Below are 27,228 nucleotides of genomic sequence, written 5' to 3'. Positions count from 1 at the left end.
CCATGTTTTCTTTAATCTGGTCAAATGTCTTAAAAGAATTTCAAATGTATACACTTGGACTAAAAAGAAGATTTAAGTACTATAATTTCTGATTCCTGTTAAAAGTAATTCCACCCTGGACTAAACTACTTATAGCAGCAAATGCCACACAAATCCAGAGTAATTACTGATGTTAAATATCACAGTCTCTCCTTGGTTCTACCCTCACCCATTTACTTCAACCAACCACCCCTAGAGACACAATTGGATGCTGACTAGCTGTTCTAATACTGCAGAGCCCTGTTAATGAGCTATTTTTGTAACCTTTTTCTTAGATTACAGCCAACTTCCATTCTCAAATGCATGGTTGTTATCTTCATTGATTTCTTTTGAAATCACACTCATGAGTGCAAAATACTGTGTTCAGAGCCTAACTTGTACAAAGATGTTCTTTAGCATCCCTGGTGGTTACATCATTAAGATTCATTCTTTACACTATGTTTTAGAGCTCTCTCTTAACATCAGCAGAGTTTGACTTCCCTCAGCGGTGTTCTTATGCCAAGTTTGCAGTTAGATCATGAGGACAAGAGAAATGGGTCTTTTGTTTTCTTTTTTTTAATTGTTGGGACTGGGGCCTTTTACTTGAAAAGAAGATAGGTACATATTATAATTTATAAAATACCAGCAGTAGTGTAGTGGCAAATTCAGAAGTGCAGGGTCCCTTCATGTTAATCACAGCCATCCCCCTCCCTATTTTTTTTTTTTTGCTATAGGGTTGAGGATGAGATCCTTGATAATGTCTATGAACCAATAAGCATGAAAGAGGAGAGTAATACCTACTGAGAAGAATTTTCTCAGTGTTTGACTCACCTTCTTTCACTCTGATTGGCTCCAATCCACAGGAAAGGACAAGAAAGCATGTTAGAAGACACTTCCCAGTAGCTAACACACTCCCCTTTCATGCTGATTGGCTTGTAGGATGCTGGAGACATGGGGACCCTGCTCCCAAAAAAGTAAAGGGTCTAAGACCTCCAAAGACCCTGCATGACTACACCCATGAATACCAGGAATTAATGAGAAATGTTGAAAAATCAGGCAATTTGAAAAATGTCATGCCTTAACAGCAGGGTTCCAAAACTGTGGACCATGGACCACCAGTGGTCCACAAGATTCATTCAGGTGGTCCACAGCATGTCTGTATTTATTTATTTATTTATTTATTTATTTATTTATTTAATTAATTAGATTTATATACCGCCCGACTAACATTAGCTCTCTGGGCGGTGAACAACATTCATATTGATTTTTATTGCTTATTTTGTTTCTTATATTTTATTGTATTACAATTTTAATTCTATGGATTTTATGGTCATCTTATGGTTATAAAATATAATAAAAATATAAATAAAAAAGCAATCAAAATACAACTAAAATTCATACACCATCTAGCACAGCACATTACAATTGCTACAACATGCAGAAAAATTTGGTGGTCCGCCAAAACCCACAGCAATTTTCAAGTGGTTTGTGGGGAATCGCTGCCCTAGAGCAAAGGTAGCAAATGTGGCGACCTCCAGATACTGTTGGACTTCCAAGTCCCATTAGCCCTGACCAGCATGGCTAATGTTCAGGGATGATGGGAGCTGCAGTTCAATATTAGGAGGGCACCACATTGGCTACTCCATCCTAGAATGATCTAATTTAGCATGTTGATTTTACTTGTATTTTAGTAAATGAAGCTAGAAACATTGAAACTGTCAAGCCTGCCTAATATTTTGTTTGCAACTGGTATTGGTCCACTGTTACTTATGAATATATGAAATGGAAATTTTCATGCGGAAAATTAAATCCATGTAAAATGTTCTATCCTGGAAATCCCCCCCCAATCATTTATTAGATCTCATATACATGAACAATTTTTTTCAGTGCATTAATTTTTACTTCTGACCGGCTGTCACTGTGACCAGGCATCACAGTAGTTACTAGCAGTAACCCAAAGTACTGTGATGTTAGTAGATCAGGGGTTCTCAAATAGTAGTTCTGTGGACCACCAGTGGTCCGCTGCCTTCAGGTGGTTTGTGGCATGTCCACATTAAATATTTATATTGATTTTCATTGTATTTTATTACTTCTTTTATTTATTACACAGCCATAAGTGCCTGTATACTGTACAGCAGGGTTTTCACATTCTGCCATGTTAAATTGAAAATACCCCCCATGCCACTCTGCTGTTTCCCATAAACTCATTTCAAAACAAAACCTTACAAAACTTATAGTCCTGAACTCAGAAACACTTGCTTAACAACCCTCCAAGTTTTCATGGCAATACACAAAACACTCAGAGAGAATCCAGAGTTCAAAGTCTAAAACAAGAATAAAAAAAAATCTAGACTCCTGTTGGACTTGTTTCTCTCAGAGGTCTCATAATTTGTTGAAATTAATTAAAAATCAGTCATGTTCAGAGTACATGTAATCCTATTACTGACCTTGCCCTATACTCTGACCCCCTGCAGTTTAAAAGCTTTTTGATCTGAGGATCTGATACACTGGATTTCAGTGGTGTGCCAGCAATAGTATTATGCTATCCTAGATAAAGTGGAGCTCTAACACAGCTGAGTTACTCTCTTAGATGAAGAAGATACAAGTGGAATGAAGAAAAATACTTACAGAGTAGGTATGCAGTTAAGAAGCTCTTATCAATAAACAATTCCATATCAGAATCATTGGAGGTGTTTGAGAGGATCCTTGGAGCAAATCAGAGGGTCACTCATTGTCATTTTTTTAAAAGGCTCATTATTTGCAAGTAGCAAGCCAGATAATACAGTCTTACATTAAGAATTTACTCACCTGTCTTTTCCTATGTGACACAGGTTAATTCCAGAGTGAGCTGGAGTTCCTATGGCTTTTTTGTTGTTGTTATTAAGAACTTAGAAATATCACTTACAAATGGTCCCAACTGTGGCTGATGCTCTGTCCATCTTAGGGGGTTCCCTTCTTAAGTGCTATGAAAGTAAACATTTGTTGTACACTACCAAAGTTATTAATGTAACATATGTAGTTAGCACTTAGAAACTCAGTATCATTCTTTAGAGCTGTGCCACTTTTAAGACATTCAGGATTAAACTGATTAGCAAAATATTAATAAAGTATACAGAACACATCTACATTAATGAGTAACTGACTTCTAGGCCATTTAATTTAAACCCCATAGAGGGAGCTCTAGTACCATTATCTTTGTGGCATTGTTATTTGATCAAAGGCTGCTCACAGCAACCAGTTTAATCAATAAAATCAATAAAACAGAAAGGAGACCAAAACCAATAAAAACATTATTAAAAAAAATAAAACAGAAAGGAGTAGACAGGGACAGGATTCTGTCCCTGGAAATAAAATATGTTGCTAGTGCTATTATCAGCCTATAAAAATATTATTTTAAAAACATAATATATTACATAATGCTTTCTAAGTACCTAATTTAACCTATCATATATATGGTTTATGGACGGACTGTGATTAACATTGGAAAACCAAGATTTTTTAAAAATTGTGCTTGTAGTTCTTGTTTGGGGTTGTTGTTGTTTTTGGTGGGGGGAGTCCAGTAAGACAAGGGCAACGGCATGGAAAAAATAATGGATTTAAATCTATTTCCCATTGAGAGGGCAGAAATTTTTCTCCACCTGGATTCGTAACAGAAGGGAATTCCAGATAAATGGTTGCTAAGGTGACTAGGCCTTGTCCAAGCTATGCCACAACAGACCACAGTGAGAAGAATGTATGAAGGTGAATACTTCTAGCAGTTCTGGGCCCAGAATGAACCCTATTTTTGGACAGTAAAAGAAAAGTGGTGTGATGAACTTTTTTTCTTCTGACATGTCATTTATCAACACAGAACCAAATTTTAGTTGTGAGTGAAGGAGGATCAAAGGAACCAATCAGTGAGTAAGAAAACGGTTTGGGATATTGAGGAGCAGAAAGAAACCCCAAGATTCTTCATTGCAACCCCCCAATGTTTTTATTAAAACCAATGGTTTTAATTGCCATTAAAATGTTACATTTAAATACAACATCTGCAGAATTACAATTACAAAATATCTGCATTCTACAGAGTTGTATTTTATTTCTAAAAGAATTAACAAAAGTCAGACGGAGGGAAAAAGAGACAAGAATCTATATCATAACCTTCTGACAATAGATTAAATAACCACTATTGTCAAACCTGACTTCAAAACATTGTAAAATCACAATATATTTTGATTACCCTAAATCAGAGCTTGGAAAAGTTACTTTTTTGAACTACAACTCCCATCAGCCCAATCCAGTGGCTATGCTGGCTGGGGCTGATGGGAGTTGTAGTTTAAAAAAATTACTTTTCCAAGCTCTGCCCTAAATCCTTTTCATATTCCATTAATGGCTGTCAATTTGTTTGCACATTTATCTTGTCTGTCTTTTCTCTTTAAATCTAATGAGTTAACATGGCTACTGAGATAAAAACCAACATTTTCTCTCTCCCGTACATTAACAAGTTGGCATAGTTGGCATTTTAGCATGTGTTTTTAAATTTTTTAAATTGTGTTTTTAAATTGTTTTTTGTGTTTTTAAATTTGTATATTTGTTTTTAATGTTTTTAATTGCTGTAAACCGCCCAGAGAGCTTCGGCTATGGGGCGGTATATAAATGTAATAAATAAATAAATAGTTGCTGCCCTCTATTTTTTTGCAAACAAAATTCTTGCTTCTGATACTGTATATGAACACCCCGTGTTCCTGCTTTTACACTAGAGATGTAAAATTTCTGGAAATTTTGAAGCCATGGAAAAACCCCATTTTTTCCAGAAAAAATGGAAATTTTCAGAAAAATTGAAAAAATGCAATATTAGCATTTTTTACAGATTGAAAGTCACTCCATTACTTCAGGAACATCAAATGTAATTATGTACAAGTTGGTTTGGCATAAAATCTGGTATATTAAAAGTACATTTTGTTCAAACAATTATTACAAATTGAATTTACGTTTTTGAATTTTTACTTTTTTTTTGTAACAAATGGATCTACAATATCCTGAACTATAAGGAACACCTGAACTGTAAGAAACCTCTTTCATTTTGCCAGTTTATGAGGAGCAGGCAAAAAACAATTTAAAAAAACACAGAAGAAACCATCAACATTAATAACAAAGAAAATTATTTATGTCTCCGCTAGTCCTCCATAGTGTCAAGCAGACATAAAGCATCCATTCCCATAAAAGGTACTGGCCTGTAAGTCCATCAAGTCAAATGCAGGACTCCAAGTTAAAGCATAGCCAATATGTGGCTGCCCGGCTGCCTCTTGAATGCCTCCAGTACCACTTCCCTAGGTAATTGGTTCCACTGTTGTACTGCTCTAACAGTTAGGAAGTTTTCCTGATGTTCAGCCAAAATCAGGCTTTCTGTAACTTGAGCCCATTATTATGTGTCCTGCACTCTGGGATGATTGAGAAGAGATCCTGGCTAGAGATTGAAGGATCTGTCAATTCTGGATCTCTGTTTCTCATTTTTCCAATCTTAAATTTGGTTCTTCTCGTTTCTGCAGCTATTTGTGATTTTAAAAAAACTCATGAAGATTCTTCAACATTTTAGTGAGAATTTTTCCTACTAAACACATTCTTGTATGCAGTTTTTGTACACATTTTTGCAAGCATTTTCTCCTAACATAATGCATTTTTGTATGTTATTTTCACTTTCCCCAAAAATATGCATTTTTACAAACATTGCTTAGTTGGAGACCTACATCGCAAAATTCAGGTAAGTGCAAATTTTGAAGGATGGCTGTGTTTCAGTTCTCATATTGTTTCAGAAAATGTAGATTTGATAAATTCAGCTTTAAATGCGAAGTGAATCAAATTACTCGCCCATCCCTAATCCTGGCCCTTCTCAGTGTGACAACCTTTCAAATATTTGAAGAGTGCTATATCTCCCCTTAGTCTTCTTTTCTCAAGGCTAAATATGACCAGGAGATGTTGTTGTCCTACAAGGGAAACTGGGGGAGGGAAAATGAGGCAGGAAGATGAAGATTGGTGAGCAGAGCAAGCTGGGGGGGCACCCTCTAGTTCCATCCTTTTCATACAGGTATGATTAATCTTTGTTACTTGTTTTGATAAACTTTAATTCTCCCTTACTGTTCCTTGTGACCTTTACATAGAGCGAGACCTTTCTGGTTTTGGCCTATGGGGAGTTTTAAAACAGAGTCAGATTTTATAATTACGTTTCCTTTTTCCTTATTTTATTTATTCCCAAGTGAGGCTCAGACTTCACTATTACTTTTTAAACATTTGTTTTTGCTTGGACTAATTTTTTATTTAGATTTTCTACCCTGGACATAGGGATGATTTCTACTAACCTTCACCTGATCCCGAGCCGGTCTCTTCTCCTTGGGATACACACATACAAGCCTTTCTTCCTGAATCTTTAGGTCAAATTGCTAAATATAGGAGATTTTAAGTACTGGGCTAGGGGGGGTTGAGAATGTAGTAACTAACTGGAGGGCTAGTAGAATTTAGGTAGGCCAATGGAAAGTTTAGAATACAAATTGTCTTTATTTTCACTGTGTAAATTGCTATTTATATCTTTCCTTCCCCAATATTTATTTGGTTTTCCTTTTATATTCATTATGGATTACGCTTATCTTTCATAAAGTAAAATGCACTCACCTTCATACCCACTGGGGCAAATTAAGGACTTCACTTTCAGTATTCCTTTCTGTTAGGGTGTTCCCATGAAAACTGATCAAGGGCAGTGCCCAACTAATCATTATTTATTAATTAAAGTATCTATAAGCCACACTTTTCATAGAATTACATCAAGGTGGCTTACCACATACAGAGACACAATAAAATTTAATGACCAATAAAAACATCATTAAAAACAATAATAATCTTGACACCGTATGAGCATTTATTTCTGCTCATGAGACTAGACTTGAATTTTTATTGTGACAATCTTTTGTAAGCTAATCTGAGAATCTCTTGATGCTATAAAGCAGGATATAAGTATTCTAAATACAACTGAAGGAAATTTAGTGAAGGAGGTAAGAATTTTTATGCAATTCCAGATAAATATAACTCAAATCTACACTAACTATTCTTAGATTTAGGATGGGTCAATTGGTGGTTCATGGGCAAAATCCAGCCCGAAGCAACTATCTAGATAATGCTTCTTGGACCAAATTTTAACAAAAGCATGCTTAAAAAGCGAAGCAGTGACCATGTGTATTCCATGTAAAGGCTACTGTATTGCTATCTCATGCACATCCTTGAAAGGCAAGGACCACTGCCCAATCTGAGGCAAGCCCATAGCCAGCCTAAACATTTGGGGGGCACCTAAAAAGTATGGGGGGAATCTGTAATAAATTTAATTGTTTGGAAAAAATATTAGGGGGGAGAAAAATGGGCAGGGCACCCTAGATCCCTTCCCCACCGGCTAAGGGCCTGATCTGAGGATCTCTCAAGAAGCACATTCCTTCTTTAGCCCTCCTCTCAACTCCGATCTCATACTATTTAAGTGCATGGTTTCTCTATCTGTGAAGCCTGATCACCTTGGTTTGGAGAACAGCAGGACCAAACACTGTAGAGATTAGCAATCCTTGTAGTAGATGAGAAAGAGAACACACCTAATGGCTGCTACAAAAGTCATTCAAGTGACGGTTAAGGATGCAATACTGTATAACTACATTTGCACAGATGTAGTGTGAAGCTGTAGATTGTGCTAACAGTGCATCCAGTCCTAACCATCATCATATTAGTTCCCCAAGAAAACTGGCAATAGTGTTCACTTAAGGCTTGCAAAATTAATCCTGCTTACAACTGAAGCAAATCTAGGGTTTAACCTCAATTATGTTAGGTCGTATTTGACCCAAAATTTATACAGTTCACTTATTTAATAACTATCATAAGCACATGATTTCTTTTAATTATGTTTATTTTTTCTTACAAGGAAAGCTATTTTGTTTGCAATATGTTTATTACATGAACTAGTTATATAATTAATGGATTAACTAACTTTAACAACTTCGCTTTCTTTATGGAATTCAATGCAAAACATTTGAGGAGTTTTGGTTGCTCAATTATACCCTCTCAAAATACAACTGGTTCCCTTGACAACCTGGAAGTTTTATCCCCTTTATCTACAGCTTTGGAAATGTTTGCAATATTCTTAATTTGACCCAATTAATTAATTTACATTATCTTCACAGAAGAGTTCTGTGCATGGACTGACAATGCCAAAATCCCAGAGCCTTCCTTTACAACCGGTACAAGTAGCACATTAAAAGACAGAAAGGGAGCATCCAGGAGCAGGTTGTGCAGTGGGGTGGCGGCTGCCCTGCTGATAGCAGTGTCAATGCCACTTACCGTAATTCTGTGGGGTTGAGGACAGGTTGAGGCTGAATAGAGCTTGGAAGTAAATACACAATATAACACTATACTTCACTATCTAGTTAAATCTTAATCCTACCCTAACCAACCTCCACCCTCTGCCCCAATTCCTAATCTATCTATCCAAGCCCCAGAATAAAACCAACTGACTCTCTAACTGACAAAACCTCCAGTAATTTTAAACACAAACCCTCACTCATCACCTCCTCCCAACCAGAGAATCCAATACCAAATCAACGACATTCACACCAAACACTCACTCCCCAACATTCCATTTTACCCTTCCCCTCTCTACTTATCAAATATGGACATACATTAACAAATAAACATCAGCAAAACCTGGAAAACATATTTACATAGTCTTGTGATGTCACAAGGTGCACCTCTTTGGCTCTGCTGGTGCACCTACACAACTCCAACCTCCTTGCCGCTCCACCCTGCCCCACTAAGAAGCAACAACATAGCTGTTGGGATGGCGGCATTCCATTTCGGTTAGTCAGGGTTCTAACAAAGACTTAATTTGTGTGATCTTTTTCCAGTGCCAAGACTTAACTCTGAACCATAGTTCAGCTTGGCCTCATAAACCAGTCGTTTAGCAAAGAACGAGGCATGTGCTTGCAATCTCCCTTCATTCCTCACGCACTTGCTTTTGGCACTTCTATCATGCTTTCCTTATACTACAATATCCTGCTGCATCCATACTAGGAAACTGTGGTTTAATCTTGGTTTACAAATCAGGGAAATTTGTAAATAAATTCCACTGAAATCAGCCAGGTGATGACTAAAAGCAGGTGTCTTTTCCAATAAATGTTTTCCATTCTATGCTAATGCTTACTTACGCAAATAGTAATACTTTAGTGATGAAACAATGCTTGATTAAGTAGGATATGACAGGACTGTATAGCATCCTTGGCAACAGCAAGCTGTAGAGCATATATTCAATATGTATCAGACCATAAATGGAAGTGATAATTTAAAGGATTTGTGGCATATGGCTGGAATATTTGCTTTTAAAATCATGTTCCTGTTCTCAAGTTGCTGGAAATGCTAGAAAACCCAAATAATTGTATCAGTGTTCACTAATTCACAGAAAAGCTCCTCCATTTTCTTGGTATGTGGAAGCATACATGAACACCAATCTTTAAAGAAAAAGGTTTCCACGCCTGCTTCTTTTTATGTTAAATTTTCAATTTTAGATGGCTAGAACAAGACACTCTTCCAGTTGTAAGAATATGTACATCTCAAGTTGAAAGCAACCACAAGACTTATGTGATCATTCTTTCCAGTATACTGGTTTAAAGTCAATCTTATGAGACGTGGTTGTTGAAGATTTGGAGGAAGACCATGGGGCAGTGGAGCATTCCCACACCCAATTGCCATCACCACAATGTGAGCAAAGACCAGGGCCAGCTCTGATGATGAGGCCTTTGAGAAGCAGTAGAGATCCCATTTCCTGAAAAAAGTTATAGGATTCTCAGTTGTGTTAGTTGAGCTTAGCTATTCTTGTAGGGAATGGCTTTGTGATGTTTCTCTCAGTGTAGACAGATTAACTCAGTGAGCCATTTTAAGACACATTTCAGATGTTTGATCCCACCAGATGTTCAGAATCTTTATTCTAGAATTTGGGTGCACCCAGACTATTCTAGTTTAGATTAGATAGCAATGTTTCAACACATCCAATCAGCACATTCAGTACTCATGGGCAGGATGCTTCAGCTTACGGCAATTCGTCCACTTCCTAGAGACTATTATAGCTTCTGCAGTCTACACAATGGCCTTCTCGGTGGAGTAACCGATCAGGAGAAGAGTTACCTACATTTTCCAGTCTCCTGATTGTACACTACACATAATGGCTGCATATACATGCTGAACTTCAGAGACAAAGAGCAGCATGGCAAGAAAAATGGTTTAAAAAACATGGGTTTAATGTTTTGCCTAGTGTACAACTTTGTGCTAGTGGCAAACTAGAGGTACTTATTAAATGTTCCAAATATCTTGGAAAACAGAGGAAAGGCACTGTGGTGCAGACATTGTATTTTTAAGAGTTATAATTAATTAAATTTCAGAATACTATGAGCATCAAAAAGCCATCTACAAGGGGCTTATAAAATACAAGCAAATATTATTCAGTGGCTGACTCTTCTTTGTTTATAATAAAAGTTTACAAATGTGAAAGAACAGGTAAAAATGGAGACATGAAGCAGTGGTATTTTTTTTTTTTTAAAAAAAACATATTGGAAGGAAGATGTAATCACCGCCACAGCAATCATTTTGTATAACAAGCTCCTAAGGGACACAGGACTGCTGTGGAAAATCTACATGGATTTTCTAATTCTAAAGGAACAAGGCTAGAAAAATTTATGCCTCAACTTCTACTTGCTAGTAGGAATTTTTGCTGTGAATCAAAGGCAACATGTAAGACCTAGAGATTACAGCAGTCCTATAACATTCATATTTGATTTACCTGTATCACTGCTAGGTTTGTGTGTGTGTGTGTGTCTCTCTGTGTCTTGTGGTCATGCCAACCTACTGAGATGCATGCTATCTCTGTTTAAGCATGCAAAGCAACATCCTACATGGACAAAGAAATCCCAAAGTTGTGAAGCAGATAATCTGTCACAAGTAAAACAGTATCAGTGGACAAGCTGCCCAAAAGATTCTATGTTCACTATTAACAATTTTCTCCTCCAATACATGGTCGCAATTTATAAGATACTTCGCAGTTTATTGCTAGAAGGAAATTGTATAAAAAGCTCTACCCACCCTTTGTAAAATCCACTTAAGAAAAAGCTCTCCTTCAGTAGCTTTCATTAATACATTATAAGGTAAACTTTATTAATATCTGATAAGGGGAATAAAAATGGCAACATATATTCATCCCAAACTAGCAAGGAAGACCAGCACACAGAAACAGGCTCCTGTATATGTGGCCAGCGCAGATGCAAATGCACTTCTGAATGCATGTCTAACTGCACATTACTATGGACAGGTGGATTCCAAGGAACTGGATGGAGGCCTTGGGGGAAAATGGAGATGTGCATTTCCCACTCATTCTTGCACATGATTAATTGTGCTTGACTAGATATGGCCAGAAATCAATGTCTTTAAGCCAAAGCAAGAGCTGTTTCCTAATTTAACATCTGCCTACATCTCTGGGTATGCTTGGTCTGAAGATTATTATTATTTATTAAATTTCTATCCTGCCCTTCCCCTCCCAAAAGACCCAGGGCAGCAAACAACAAGCAATAAAATGATAAAAACATCTTAAAAACAGTTCCAATACAGATGCAGACTGGGATAAAAATCTTTACTTAAAAGGTTTGTTGAAAGAGGAAGGTCTTCAGTAGGTGCCAAAAAGACAACAGAGACGGACCCTATTTAATATTTAAGGGAAGGAAATTCCAAATGATAGGTGTCAGAACACTAAAGGTTCACTTCCTATATTGTGTGAAACACACCTCCTGATGAGATGGTATCTATAGGAGGCCCTCACCCGCAGACAGCAGCGATTGACTGAGCATAGCAGTGGCGACCTGATAACTGTGTTCAAATATCTGAAGGGCTATCACATAAAAAATTGTTCTCTGTTGTTCTAGAGGACAGGACTAGAACCAATGGGTGGAAATGTCATGAAATCAGATTTCAGCTAAATATTAGAATCTAATGGTATGAGTTGTCCAATAGCGCAACAGACTGTCTCCAGACTTGACAGACTCTCCTTTGCTGGAGCTATTTAAGCAGAAGCTGGACAACCAAGGGATGCTATATTTACAGGATTCCTGCATTAAGCAAGGAATAGGACTAGATGACCTCCCTTCCAACTGTAATACTGTATTCTATGACTCTTCAGTTTTCTGAATGAAGCCTGGTTCACACACGATGCACATATTAGCACCCAGATATGAAAACTATCCCTGCCTCTAAGTCATATAGGCACTCAGAAATTTGATTCTGACACGAAGTGGAACACTGCTTCTGATTTTACTCTTTATAGAATAGACTCCTTGTTCTATTTTCTATTTTCCTGTTGCTTATACAATTTTATCTGCTGTTTGATAAGCTTACTTTACCTGGTGTTTTATTGTTAATTTATGCTATTTTAATCTTTGTATTGTTATTCGGGTTTTGTTTGCTGCTGTATTTTTACATATTCAAAATCACTCTGTAAACTGGTTAAGTTGAAAAGTGGGATGTATATTTTGCAAATAAACTTGAAAATGAATATTCAGTTGTGTGCTCAGCTGGCACCAATAGATGCAATTACTGTTCCTAATAAATTGGATGATGATGCTTGTTAATTTTAAATAGTATTCCTGTTGTTGTGGGGAAAATTGATGGAAACAGGCAATGCGGGGCAAACTGCAATCTGCTCAATTTAGAATTGGGTCACTAATTACAAGCATCCTCTCTGGCCAATTTTGGCTCATTCCACTCTCCCAGCAGCCCCAAGAGCCCAACCTGTGCAGCTTTGGTGGGTCTCCCAAACCCCCAGAGGCTCTTCAGAATGACAAGGAGAGGACAGGACAGGATGAACCTTCCACAAGCTTCCTTTTGTTCACAGCTCTCAGGATCCAAGCCAAAGAAGGGGCGGGGGAGAACCACACACTTTGGGTGAGTCCAACCACAGTCAGGTTATAAACAATATAGCCATATAGCATCTTTTAGTTTTTAATCTAATCACCTAAGCCCACCAAAGACTGTACAGTCTAAAAGCTGCCTTGGTTCGTTCTCCTTTGATCACAGCTTAAAGCAAGAGTCCTTTTCACAAAAGAACAATATCCAAGCTCACCACCATAAGTGCCTGCATCAGGAGGGTGTGCACGTATGTGCACACATCAGGGAGTACTATCTTTGCTACAGAAAAATTCAACTTTCTTCTGCTAACCTAAGATACTTTCTTCAACAACCTTAAACACATCACTTAACACAAAATGACCCAGTCTGAACTCTTACTCACATATTAGCTTGCTGGAAAGTATTGCTCAACCAGAAAAGTTGTTCAAGAGAAGAACAGCACACACAGAGAGAGAGAAATAGTACAAGAGAACAAAAAAGGCTGAAGAGAATTTAAGAGCAAATCCTGCAATATGTGAGTACTGCTGCTTAAGGACCTGACCCATCATGGACAAGCAGCACCAAATAGCCTCTCTAATCTTTTAAGGCTCCCCCAAAGCAAAGATGTCAGACTAATTGAGGAGGAAGCAGTGGGGCGGTTGGACAACAAAAATAAAATGCTGAGAGGTCCATGTTACTGAAGGATTGCCTTTTTTCACATATAACTACTTGGACCTTGAGATCATCTTCAAAGTCCCTTCATCTTCCAAGTGCTCCCAGCAAGTGAGGTGCAGTCAGGGAATACTGTGAAGATGTATCCCATCTCTCTGATGGGATGGGATGCTCTCTCCAAAGAGGCTGACCTGGCTCTATTCTTTGTGCTTTGTTTTTTTTTAAAAAAAGTTTTAAATGATACATTATTAAATGACTGGTTTTTTTCTCTGCTGCTAAATTGTATGCCAATGTTAGATTTTTTCTTGCTCTTAAGGTTTTAATTGTATTTTAATGTTTTTGTTGTTATTGTAAACTGTTAGTTAATAAAAATGAAATAATAAATAAATAATCATCAACAGACACTTGACATTATTCAAATCCCATCTTAAATCGGGCACAGGAAAAAAAGAAAAGAAAAGGAAGCCAATTTGTGTGTTGGGGGGACAACCACATTCACCACTCCTCACAGTACAGAAATAAAATAAAAAGGCTTTTAAGGTTGATCTGCAGGCTTCCTGTGGAAATTATATTATTGGAAATATTTCTAGGCCACCTTTTGGGGAAAAAGTGCTCCCAAAGTGGCTTACCTAAGAGCATACAACTATAGCACACAAATGTCAACAACATAACACAACACATAACCTCCTGCTATTATTTTGTTATATACTTCCAATCAGTGCTTTTTTTGTGTGATGACACTCACCAGTATGAAGAACTGTTGCATCTTTTTTTTGCTGCCCATGATAGCCATTTTCTGCTGGCTCCCACAACACTTTCATCAAGATATGAGTACCAGCACCTCATATTTTACCAAAAGAAAAAAAGACAAAGGAAGAAAAGCACTGCATCCAATGATCAAAATGTACAGAATGATGAAGATCTTAGAACCAGCCCAATCAGTAGGTGAGACCCAAAGAAGCATGAGCAGGCTTCTGATTGCGCAACAGGGCTTCTTCTTTCCTCTCTTCTGCAGCTCCATTTGCAACCCAAAACTCTGCTCCAGAGGATTGCCCTTTGGAGCAGATCTGTGGGGAGCACGGGGGACCTGGGGGAAAAGAGTAACCTGAAGTCCCATTGCACAAGTGGAGTTCTGTTGCACAAGCAGATGAATATCATAGGATGTCGCCTACAGATCTTTGCTGGCAGCTTAAATTAAATGACAGATTCCTTTAATGTGGTACAAAGTAATTGACTATGCTCTTCTAGGAAGGACAGAATTAAAAGATAAGGATAGTGCTGTTCTGCTAAATGTAAAAGCATGCTTCTGTCAACAACTTCTATATGTAACATAAAGTGCCGCGCAAACGTAATCAGACCCCTGACCAACGCTCTCATATTACTGAATTACAAATGGTACATTGTAATTGCGTTCCGTATTTTGAAACACTGAAACTCAAAATCAGTTATTGTAAGGTGACATTGGCTTTATGTTGGGAAATGTTTGTAAGAAACATAAAAAACTGAAACATGTTGCTTGCATAAGTATTCAACCCCTATGCTATGGAAGCTCCCAGTTTACACAGATGAAAGAAATTGCCCTATCAAGGACACAGCTACCTTACCATTGGCCTCCACCTGTGAACCATTAAAGTTGCTGTCACATTGTCAGGATAAAAACGTCACTGTTGACGGATCATTGGACAGGCTGTGGATCTGAAGGAAAATGAAGACCAAAGAGCATTCTACAGAAGTGAGAGATAATGTAATACAAATGCATAGATCAGGAAAAGGGTACAAAATAATATCCAAGTGCTTGGATATCCCAGTGAGCACAGTTGGATCAATAATCAGGAAGTGGAAGCTGCATCACACCACTCAGGCACTGCCAAGAAAAGGCCATCACTCACAACTCAGCACTCGAACAAGAAGGAGACTTGTGAGAAAAGCCACAGAGAGGCCAACAATCACTTTGAAGGAGTTAAGAGTTCAGTGGCTGGGAGTAGAGTCATGGTACACCAGTCAACCATATCAAGAGCTCTGCATACACTGGCCTGTATGGGAGGGTGGCAAGAAAGAAGCTGCTACTCAAAAAGTACCATCTGAAAGCATGTCTGGAGTTTGCCAGAAAGCATTAAGAGTGCCCCCCAGCTGTAATATGGGGAAAGGTTTTGTGGTCAGATGAGACCAAGATAGAGCTTTTTGGCCAAAACTCAAAGTGCTATGTGTGCAGCAAACCTAATGCCCATGCCTCAAGACACACCATCCCTACAAGGAAGTATGGTGGTGGCAGCATCATGCTGTGGGGATGCTTCTCATCAGTATGGACTGGGCATCTTGTTAAAATCAAAAGAGGAATGGATGGAGCAAAATACAGAGAAATACTGCAAGAGAACCTGCTTCAGTCCACTCAAAAACTGAAGCTTGGGAGGAAATTCACTTTTCAGCAAGACAATGAGCCCAAGCACAAGGTCAAAGCAACACTGGAATGGCTCAAGAACAAAAAGGTGAATGTCCTACAGTGGCCCAGTCCCAGTCCTGATCTCAATCCCACTGAGAACCTGTGGCACTCTTTGAAACAAGTGAACAAGTGACATCCAACCAACCTGAATGACCTGGAGCAAATCTGTCAAGAAGAATGGACCAAAATCTCTCCAATTACTATGTGCAAAGCTAGTACACACCTACCCCCAAAGACGTAAAGCTGTTATTGCAGTGAAAAGTGGCTCTACCAAATATTAATATGTGTGGGTTGAATATATGCAAGCAACATGTTTCAGTTTTTTATGTTTCTTACAACCATTTCCCAACATAAAACCAATGTCACCTTACAATAATTGATTTTGAGTTTCAATGTTTCAAAATAAAATATCATACAGAACGCAATTACAATGTCCCATTTGTAATTCAGTAAGTTGAGAGCATTGGTCAGGGATCTGATTACTTTGGCAAGGCACTGTAACAATGGAAAGCACTCAGGAAAACTTTCAAAACAGACGCATGTTATGGGTGGGCTTCTCATGCCACTTACCTCAAAGCATTATGTGAATCAAGTAACTCATTGGTTTACCCATATTTTCATTTATTTTATTTGTAAATATATTTATATAGCGCTATTCATAATACAAAATATCTAAGCAGTTTACCACCATCATACACATATATACGCACACAGTAAAACCATGTAAAAATTTAAAATAATTTACTAACTATTGCAGAAAAAGATCTTTTCACTTGTCTGCATAAGCCTGGCAGCAGTATTTAAGTATTTGGTACAAGAATAAAAATACAGGAAGCTTCACAGACAACACTGGCCCTGCTCGCACATTACAGTAAGCCAAGGTCAATTGAGGGTGCACACTCAGTTCATGTGGAGCACCAGCTAGGCCTGTTGGGTCTCACCATTGCCCAGGGCTTTTAAAAATGAACTTTCACTGGGGAGGAGGAACTCAAAAGGGCACTTTGAAATCATGTGAAAGGGCATTTTTAATCTTCATTCACTTAATTAAATACATTTATTTAAATAAAGAAATTTCATGAAACATGTATTTTAATAGTAAATGACTGCAATTTAAAGAAATGTGACCTCTAAAATTCAGCTAAAAATGTCCAGACCTCTGAAAGAATTTTTTTACAAAATCCCACTCAGCATAAATCTCTGGGTCACGTTGACGTTGTCTCCTGTCTCTAATTGAAAGAAAATGGACAACAGCAGGCCAGGAATCATAATAGGCCGTACTGATCCCATGCAGAGGCATGTTTAGCCGTGCATTCACTGTCTGTGTTGTCATACTTGTTCATGTGTCATCCACTATAAGATTATGCATGGACACAATTCTTTCAGTTTGCATTGGGTGTGGTGAGAGGGTTGCAATTGCTGCCAGAAAATTTTGCACCATGCCAGAAGTTATGGGCAACAGCTGGCGAAGACACACAGACATTGAAAACCTAAAGTACTGCCATGTGGAAGATGAGGCACATCAGAAATAACTAGCTACTGTTCACATGCTTCATCTGCAAATGCACCATTTTTCAGCAGACAGTATAGTATTCAGTATAGTATCCTGTATAGTTTCTGCTGCTTGCACACTTTCCAAACAAATCACACATGCATTTTGACTGTTGGTTGTAACAAACTTGTTTGTTGTAAGTCTCTGCTGTTAACAGGATTTCCAATGTTAAATTTGGATTTTGATTCATGTTTCCCAGGGAAAGGTCCTTCCTTCGTTATCTGTAGCTTTCTGATTGCTGAATCTTGGCAAGTAAATATGTTGGGGAAGATAAAGTCATCACGTTGCAGATTTTTCTGTAGAACCTGGTATACGTTTAAGATATCTCCCCTAAGTTCTGTTAGCCAAATTTGATTATCATCCCATGTTTTCAGAAAACCATGGGCTTCTGCTTTTTCTTTTCTATCTCTAGTCTCAAGATTTTTCCACACTTTCTGGCAACCAGGCATTGTACAACACTATATCAATGAGGTGGACCTGATACATCATGATGCTGCGGAAACTGTTTTGCTTCAGGAAACACAGAATGTGGCAGCTTTGTTTTATTCTTTGATGTGCAGAAGTAGGTGTTTAAAGCTAATACATTAGCCTTCCAAATCCTCAGTTCTGGAACAGTAACAATGATGGACTCTGCAGCAAGGTCTGATCGGTGTGCACAGCACCAAAAAGTCAAAATGTCTCTTTTGTACTGATCATTAAGAAGTTTCCAGAGACCAGAGTTCTTCCCTGTGTTTGCTGATTTTCCATCTGTAGTAGTTCCAGTCAGTTTCTTCTCATTAGAACCACATATTTTCAGAGTTTCATTCACTCCTTCAAGCAAACCTTTTGCTCCATTCTGCTCTGGCAAATGCATTAGTAGGAAAAGAGTTCTCAGATTTCCATTTGGCATTGCAATTCTACAACTAATAAATTTGTTAACTCCATTTGTCTGCTGACACTGCACCAATCTGAATACTGAACACCAAGCACTCATCAAACATTTTTCTAATTCTTTTTAGATCTATGGCATTGATACACTCCCAACATTTCTCTGTAATAAACAGGATCCCTGTAGTGTAGGTCAGAAGCTGCAGGAGTCAATGCTCGTAGTTCAGCATCAGGTCCTTCATCATGCATAAGGCACACTAAGTGGTTGGCAGCAAGAGTGGCCAACGATCTGGATAGACATTAATATGCAGACACAGTCTCACAAAGGCAATACTTGTATATAGCATATGCCAAAATGACCAAGAATTTGGTATTTTCTTCATTTTGTGCCTTCAGTATTTTCAGCCATGGATGTTTATCACTGCCTTTCTCCCAGTGCAGCACCGTTGTCTGCTGAACCTTTACTGCCTCATGAACTTTTGAGCTGAGGTGCTTCACAATTCTTTTTAATCGTTATTCTTCATCAGCTCTCACACCACTTGCAATTGGTACAGTACCATTCTCTGAGTACTTCTTTGCTTCCTCTATATATTCTCAACACAGTCTACAGGCAACATGCACACGTGTTTTCCCATACTTAGTAGCCTCAAACGATTCTAATTTTGAAAATCTTTTTACAAGATACCTTACATCAAGCTTTACTCCTTGATATAAACTCACTCTTTTTTCAATGATTGTTGGTTGTTTCCCACTCTGTTGGTCAGGTTTTGGTATATCGTTCTTCTCACAGTGTAACTGTAATTCTTGTTGGGGAAAGGGATTGTCATCTGAGACAATGGTGGTCACAATGGCAGGCAGTGATGACTGCTTGGCAAACATACTTGTCAACTTACAGCATTTTGCAGCAGCTTGTTGAATTTCTTTATGTTTCTGTTTTGCATGTCTTTCAGCATTTGGCATTGTGCACCTCACCTAAACACCAATATCAGAATAACTTGATCAGCAGCAGAATTCCTTGTTCCCATCTTATCCTGCACTAGAATCTTTCCACCAGGGTCCTGGCCTGAACTTCCTCAGCCAATTTTCAAAGGGGTAGCCGTGTTAGTCTGTTGCAGCAAAAACAACAAAGCATCTTGTAGCACCGTAAAGTCTTAACAATTTTATTTTGGCATAAGGCATAAGCTTTTGTGGACCGCAGCCCACTGCAGATACAGTAACAATACACTAGGAACGGCAAGTAAATCACACACACACACAAACACAATAGCACTTATTTTACTAAACTGGCTGAGGGCTGTTTAACTTTGGGGGGGAAAACACCACATTTTATTAACTCTAAGAAGACATCACAACAGTAAAGAAATGCTGTCCTCAAAACTTCTGCAACTACATCTCATCATCCCAGCTCTGTCATTTTCATTATAGACTGAAAGAGAAATACAGATTTTCCTGCCTTTTAAACTCCCAGACACTTTCTTAGCATTGAGTGAATAATACCAAATGACAAATATACTCTCTCTGCGCCTACAGACTAGAGTGGAGCTAGTGCTTGATTAGCTCTGTCTTAACTAACTCCTCTGCCTTGCTTAGTCCAGCCAAGCCCTATCACGGAGATGGGGGGCAGGAGGGCCATTTGGCCTGGGCCTCACATTCACAGTGGGCCTCAAATTTAGACTTTCAACATGAACTTGAACAGAAAAAAGCTAGAAAAGCACTTGTTAAATAAAATATTGCATTGCCGTTTTTGTGTTAAACATGTTAATTTGTTAAATGTAAACATTAAAAATATACCACCATTTTTAATATACTGAGAGCCTCAAAAAAGTGGCCTGGGCCTCTCTCAACCCCTGAGCTCAGCTACACCATAGAAGCACAGAAAAACAACTATCTTACCCAGACTGTGTCTTCATAAATGTGACTGAGAAACAGAAACATAAAGTACAGACCTTTCCAGGAGTGGGCAGGATGGTAGTTACTGGGCAGAAGGCAGACTAAAGCCATTTTCATGAGATGATAAACCTAAATGAATGCAGGCTTTTAAAGAGTCAGAGTCCAGAGTCCAGAAGAACAACAGAGTTCCCCAGGCCAAAGCTTTCTTCCCTCCATGACCTTGATCCTCCATTTCCTGTTCCCCAGTCCTCCTACCTGAAAGGCAGGATGGGAAAGGCAAAGAGTCCCAGAAGGTCAGCCTTATGGGCAGGTCCTCCCAGAGGTCGAGAGAGGCCTGGGCCACTTCCATTTTTTGAGGCTCCTGGTATATTAAAAAAATGAAGACATGCCAAAACAGATTTACAGAAATTAAATTTGAGGCCCTCCATGAATGTGAGGCCAGGCCAAATAGCCCTGCTTGCCCCCCTGTAATAGGCCCTGCTTATGATAAATTCCTGACAGCCAGTTCTATTATATTATTATGAACAGTAGTTCACACGTAAGTTTCCTTTGTTAAGCAGAATAGTGGTTTGCTCAGTAAACCGCTGGTCAATGGGCAATTGATCATGGTATAGGCAAATGAGGACAGATCCCTGCCTCAGTCTGCACACACAAGAGCTTGAAAGCCTTCTTAAAAGTAACAGATCAAATTAAGCGATATGGTTTACCTAGCAACAGGAGACTTTGCTTAAAAATGGATGGCAGATCTTAATCACACAGTCTAGAGGAAAACATAAACAGCATCTAAATCTGCATTTTGTTCTCCCCAAATATAAACCAGGGACAAGCAGAATAAAAACAGCACTGACGGGGGGGGGATTTTGAGTTCACTGGGGTGGATTTCATGAGGGCTGGAGGGGACTTCCCCCCCACTTTGTATGTTAAAAAATACCTTGCCACTGCGCCATCTGAGTGTCTTGCGTAAAAATCATCTGGCATTCTCCTGCAACTGTGTATTGGAGAGGATGATCAGTTAACAATGCACAAGGTGTCTTTCAAGAAAACATCTCCACCGGTTGAGCTTTTAAAAACACTGACCTATAATATTTCATTCCTGTTATGAATCAACCACTTCCTCATCTGAATGACAAAACAGTCAAATACTGTAGATGCTGGATGCTAAAGGGGTTTCTTACAAAAAAGAAGCAAAGCTAGAGAAAAAGAGAGCCTGATATAAAATTTTCCTTCCCCCCCCTTAGCTTTGAAGTTTTGTCATTAAATGCATCTTCATTATACAAAAATATTGTGCTGCATTAAAAAAATGGAAATATAATCATGAAAAATACACGGGGAACTAGCTATCAAGCATGTCTGTGACACATGCTACAGTAATTTCGAGGGAGTTTGCACAGAAGGAACACTACTGGATCAATTTCTAACAAAAGACAACAATTTTTCATTTATGTAATCAAAGGGACAAGTCATATGGAAATGGATGCAGTAAAATCTTGCATACAACAACATGCGGTGGTGAGATCTTACAGAACCCTAAATATACACTGCACTCCTAAAACCTTCAAACGCCAAGAATGAACCAAACAGAATAAACTGGCATATGCCATGTTATTAAGGTACATGATGCAGCAATGCTCAGTAGGCCATGGTCTGATTCAGTGCCTGGGTGGATGCTGCAATATATTCTGGGAACTCTCCTATAGACATCCTGCTGCCTTGAGTTCCACAGGAGAAGCCGGACAGGATATACATGAAATGAATAAATAAAAATGCTGCATTCACAGTGGTAGTGGGCATCTTCAGATGTGTTGAGGGTTCCTTATCCCTATCTATAAAATGTTTTTTAATATTCTTCCTTATGGAGTTATATTAAAAAAAAAGACTAAAATACTAAAAAAAGTCACAGTTGCTTACTGACTAAAGATGAAATATAGGTTGCTGCCTACAAAAGGAAAATGCCTTAAAAGATTTGGGGTGTCAGCCAAACCCCACTTATTCTCAAACACTCCCAATAATTTCAATGGACCTATGCTGGAATAAGTGGTTTGTGGACTGCAGCCAGAATCCAATGGTTTCAATTTGGGCCTCTTTTTAAACCTTGTTGAGCAGGATTTATGAATGTGTCAGTCTCTTGAGCATGACAGAAACAAAAAAGAGTAAAATAATATTTCTATTGCCATATGGCAAACGTCTACAATGTGGGAAACACTGAGCCAACTGTAGCACATGACCCTGCCTGCTTCTGGATGACCCCAATTTTTCCAGCCCCTGGAAGGCAGCAAAAGCTGAAAATTTAATGAGCTCCCTGTTAAGTGCCATACATGGCTTGTGACTCATGTCAGGAGGATTTGGCTACCCTACAATGTTATAAACTTGTTCTGTTCTTTCAATAAGGTTCACAGATACTGACAAATGTAATTGTGTATATACAGCATAATAATTTGGGGGGCTGCTAAAAAGGATGCAAGCACTGAAAGACACAAAGAAACAAATTTCACAGGCACCTGTATATCACAGAGTCACAAGTAAGTGTATGTGCTCAAATCCTCTCACATACATTTATAGCAGACCTGGATCAAGAATGCTAGAAAAACAAACTAATTTTAAAAAATTGGGACAATGAAAATAATTTTTTAGTGAATTCTAAACATGTTATGCAAAAAGGACATACAAGAGGGCCCTTTCTAATTAAACATGCAAGTTAAGACAAATTTGTACGGCATTAATTGCCGTACAAGAAGATAAAACTGTACTGAATGGGGCAGATCCTGCCCACTGGATTCTGCAAAGATTCTTATTTCATGCATTCAGTTACTCCATTGATCTTATGTGTTTACATAGTTAAGGGAACAACCATGAACTAATTTGCAGCTTTATGCATCCAATTGCTTACACGATTTTAACAAAAAATGAGTATCAGTTTATTTATGTGTACAGCTGACAAAGATTAAATTGGGAGATTCACCCAAAGCGGTGATAGGAAGACCAAGAATTGATAATAAAACAAGCCAATTAGAAGCATTACATTACAAGGCAACTAGCGCTGAACCAGAATTATCAGGTACTAGACCTTCTGCCACTCGTTACTACTTGTGGCGCATGTACGCATTCATGTACACATGAGTCCTGATATTCTACATGTCTAAGATGTTTACATTTATTTTATTACTTTTTGGGGGGGTTTCCATTACCTTGATACCTCTCAATCTTTCCATTTCTTATCTGGATAGTCATAGGTTGTATCTTCCTACTCTGTAAGGGTTACTTTGGTAGGGATGTTTGGTAGCCTCAGTGTAGAAGGCTAGACAAGATTGTTATCTTCTGATGCTTTATATATGAATAACATTGGGGAAACCTGGAACCCCAAAATATGATCTTATGATAGGACCTCTAATAAGGCTGAATTTAATACCAGATATAGAGACTGCTATAAGGTTATTTAAATATAAGTGAAATAGATAAGAGGCATTAAACTAGAAATAGGTAAGAAGCTACAGCTGCGGACAGCTTGGGGCAGCTGATCGCTAAGGGTGGGGTAGAATGCTTGATATGATGTTAAGGGATAAACATGTTATAAAAAGTGTAAGTTTTGGGAAACATTCAAAAAGAGAAAAACAAGCAAGGTCATTTGTTGTATAAGTTATAAGATACAGATGGTGTGATCAGGAGGCCTTAGAAGCAAGGTGGTCAGGACAAGGGAAGAACTCCTAAGGAATGCCCAAGAGGACACCCATAGTAGAGAAGATAAAACATGTCCTATGTACAAGTTACTCGTTTAAGTAACGAGTGGGTAACTTCATTGCATTTTGCTAGTAATAGAACGACTAATAATTTCCTTACTTTTTAGCAGCAATGGTAACATTTCCGGCATTACTTTTGGACATTACGGGGGGGGGGGAAGCAGGGGAAGTCTGCTTCTGTGATTGGTAGACAAAAGACACGTGCCTTGCATTGGCCTTCTGTGCGACGTTGCTCTTTCCTCGTGCTCTGTGTTAGGAGGCACAAGGGAGGAAGTGGAGAGCCAGACTGCGCTGGAGGGCAAGGATGAAGGAGGAGAAGACAGAAGCAGAATGGAGGTGAAGAGCTGAGGTGAGTGACGATGGTGTGTGTGTGTGTGTGTGTGCCCCCCCTCGCGCCCGCCTCCCCCCTCCCCCCTCACGCCCGCCTCCCGCCTCCCCCCTCCCCCCTCGCGCCCGCCTCCTGCCTCCCCCCTCGCGCCCGCCTCCCGCCTCCCCCCTCGCGCCCGCCTCCCGCCTCCCCCCTCGCGCCCCCCTCCCGCCCGCCTCCCCCCTCGCGCCCGCCTCCCCCCTCGCGCCCGCCTCCCCCCTCGCGCCCGCTTCCCGCCTCCCCCCTCGCGCCCACCTCCCGCCTCCCCCCTCGCGCCCGCCGCCGCCTCCCCCTCGCGCCCGCCGCCGCCTCCCCCTCGCGCCCGCCGCCGCCTCCCCCCCTCGCGCCCGCCGCCGCCTCCCCCCCTCGCGCCCGCCGCCGCCTCCCCCCCTCACGCCTGCCGCCGCCTCCCCCCCTCACGCCCGCCGCCGCCTCCCCCCCCGTGCCCGCCGCCGCCTCCCCCCCTCGCGCCCGCCGCCGCCTCCCCCCCTCGCGCCCGCCGCCGCCTCCCCCCCTCACGCCCGCCTCCCCCCCTCGCGCCCGCCGCCGCCTCCCCCCCTCGCGCCCGCCGCCCCCCTCGCGCCCGCCGCCCCCCTCGCGCCCGCCGCCCCCCTCGCGCCCGCCGCCCCCCTCGCGCCTGCTGCCCCCCTCGCGCCTGCTGCCCCCCTCGCGCCTGCTGCCCCCCTCGCGCCTGCCTCCACCTCCCCCTTTTAAAATCCACGTGGTTCTGCTAGTTTTGTTCTGTATTGCTTAATAATAATAATAATAAAATTTTATTTCTAGGCCGCCTATCTGGCCGAATTAACGGCCACTCTAGGCGGCGTACATAGACTAAAATATAACATAGAGTAAAATATAACATATAATACTAAACAAAACCCCAGTAGTCTATAGACATCCCGAGCAGCAGGTTCACGCACACATACACACACACGGTCTCTGGCCCCTTCAGCAGTTGCTGCTTTTGTAGCTGGAGAGAGACAGGGCCCCACCCTTCCAGGCCAGGTGGAAATCAGCCAGAAATGCAAGGAGCAGGTCTTGCAGAAACTCACACAGGTAGATGGTCTCTGGCCCCTTCAGCAGTTGCTGCTTTTGTAGCTGGAGAGAGACAGGGCCCCGCCCTTCCAGGCCAGGTGGAAATCAGCCAGAAATGCAGGGAGCAGGTCTTGCAGAAACTCACACAGGTAGATGGTCTCTGGCCCCTTCAGCAGTTGCTGCTTTTGTAGCTGGAGAGAGACAGGGCCCCGCCCTTCCAGGCCAGGTGGAAATCAGCCAGAAATGCAGGGAGCAGGTCTTGCAGAAACTCACACAGGTAGATGGTCTCTGGCCCCTTCAGCAGTTGCTGCTTTTGTAGCTGGAGAGAGACAGGGCCCCGCCCTTCCAGGCCAGGTGGAAATCAGCCAGAAATGCAGGGAGCAGGTCTTGCAGAAACTCACACAGGTAGATGCTTTTTGCATTAGTGCATTTAATGCTTTTTGCATTAGTGTCAGGGGATTGTATCCAATACTAGTCCTACTCAGAACAGACCCATTTAAATTAATAGACCAACGTTCTGCGAACTTCGCATCTATGAACTTCAATAGGTCTGCCCTGAATATGACCAGTATTGGATACCACCCATTGTTTTAATTTCCCCTGCATTTTGTAAGCCTTCTTGAAGACTTCTTGTATGGGAAAGGTGAAGTAGAAATTTTGCAGTCAAATAAAATAATAAACATATGCTATCACTTGTTGTTCTGTTCTTGTTTGTGAGAGCTAAGTCACCCCAGAGCAGTTATGAGACTGTCAAGTGTGTAGGATTAGCAACAGCAGCCCCTGACACTATGGCTTTGGGAGAAAGGAAGAGGCATGCACACTGACATGCTTTTTTTCATAAATGTGTATGATCCCTATGTTTAGAAATGTGCTGTTTTAATCACTGTGCATAAATCCAGATTAATCTAACTGAGTCTGAAACAGCTCTGGCCAAAAATGAGTCATTCTGGCAAAGTTAGGTCACTTATCTTTGACTCTGCTTCTTCCAAACATCATGCAAGCAAGGAGCACAGGGGCGGGGGAGAATGGAATAGGTAAATTTAAATTGACTCTTTCTATGTAAAATTATTTGTTTGTAAGGCATTGGACACGCTAGGTGGAACCTTGTTCCTAAGAGCTTGTACAGCTTTTAAGCCTTTTAGGCAGAGACCTTTATCCCCGTCTGCATCTCTATTGGAATTGTTTGTAAGATGTTGGTATGGTTTTATTGCTTGTTGTTTGCTGCCCTTTAGGAGGAAGGGTGGGACATAAATTTGATAAATAAATGGTGCAACCCAGCCGACTTTGGGTTGTGTGTGTTTCCCATTTGATTCCTCCTGTGTAAAGCATCAGATGCAGAAGCATCAGGGTGAACCAAAACTGGTTATAGAAACAGCTAGCAGCCCTTGTTTGTGACCAGCGTGGTGGTGGGGAAAAATCAGTGCAGTTATGAAGATTCTTAGCCAAAATTCCCCAGTACAGTCCATAAAGGTGGCAACAACAGTGGGTCTAGACATCAAGCAACCTTCTTCTGACGACAAACAGATAGGCAGAAACAAGAGCCCTCCAAGAATTATGATCTGCACTAGCTGAGCTACATTCCAGTATTACCGTGTACAACTGAATGTTTACTCCTGTTGCAAACCATTGTTGTTGTTGTTATGTGCCTTCAAGTCAATTACGACTTATGGCAACTCTATGATTCAGAGGCCTCCAATAGCATCTGTCATGAACTACCCTGTTCAGATCTTGTAAG

General features: G+C 40.2%; 1 protein-coding gene across 7 annotated transcripts in view; it reads right to left on the bottom strand.

Moving 5' to 3' along the window:
* The window catches only part of RGS7BP (regulator of G protein signaling 7 binding protein), a 108,543-nt gene that overhangs the window by 39,080 nt on the left and 42,235 nt on the right, over nt 1–27,228 (bottom strand). Inside the window, exon 1 of one of the 7 annotated variants that reach the window (XM_061607452.1) lies at nt 25,511–25,578. The exons of 5 other annotated variants lie outside the window; for them this stretch is intronic. The gene's annotated coding sequence lies outside the window, so the exon portion shown is untranslated. Of the gene's footprint in view, nt 1–20,413; nt 20,497–25,510; nt 25,579–27,228 lie in introns of those variants that run through there. One more of the 7 variants, XM_061607455.1, reaches the window with a different exon arrangement.

This window comes from Rhineura floridana, chromosome 1 (genome assembly GCF_030035675.1).
Source record: "Rhineura floridana isolate rRhiFlo1 chromosome 1, rRhiFlo1.hap2, whole genome shotgun sequence".
Classification (NCBI taxonomy): domain Eukaryota; kingdom Metazoa; phylum Chordata; class Lepidosauria; order Squamata; family Rhineuridae; genus Rhineura; species Rhineura floridana.
The sequence above is the reverse complement of the archived record's forward strand: the minus strand, read 5'-3'. Positions and strand labels throughout refer to the sequence as shown.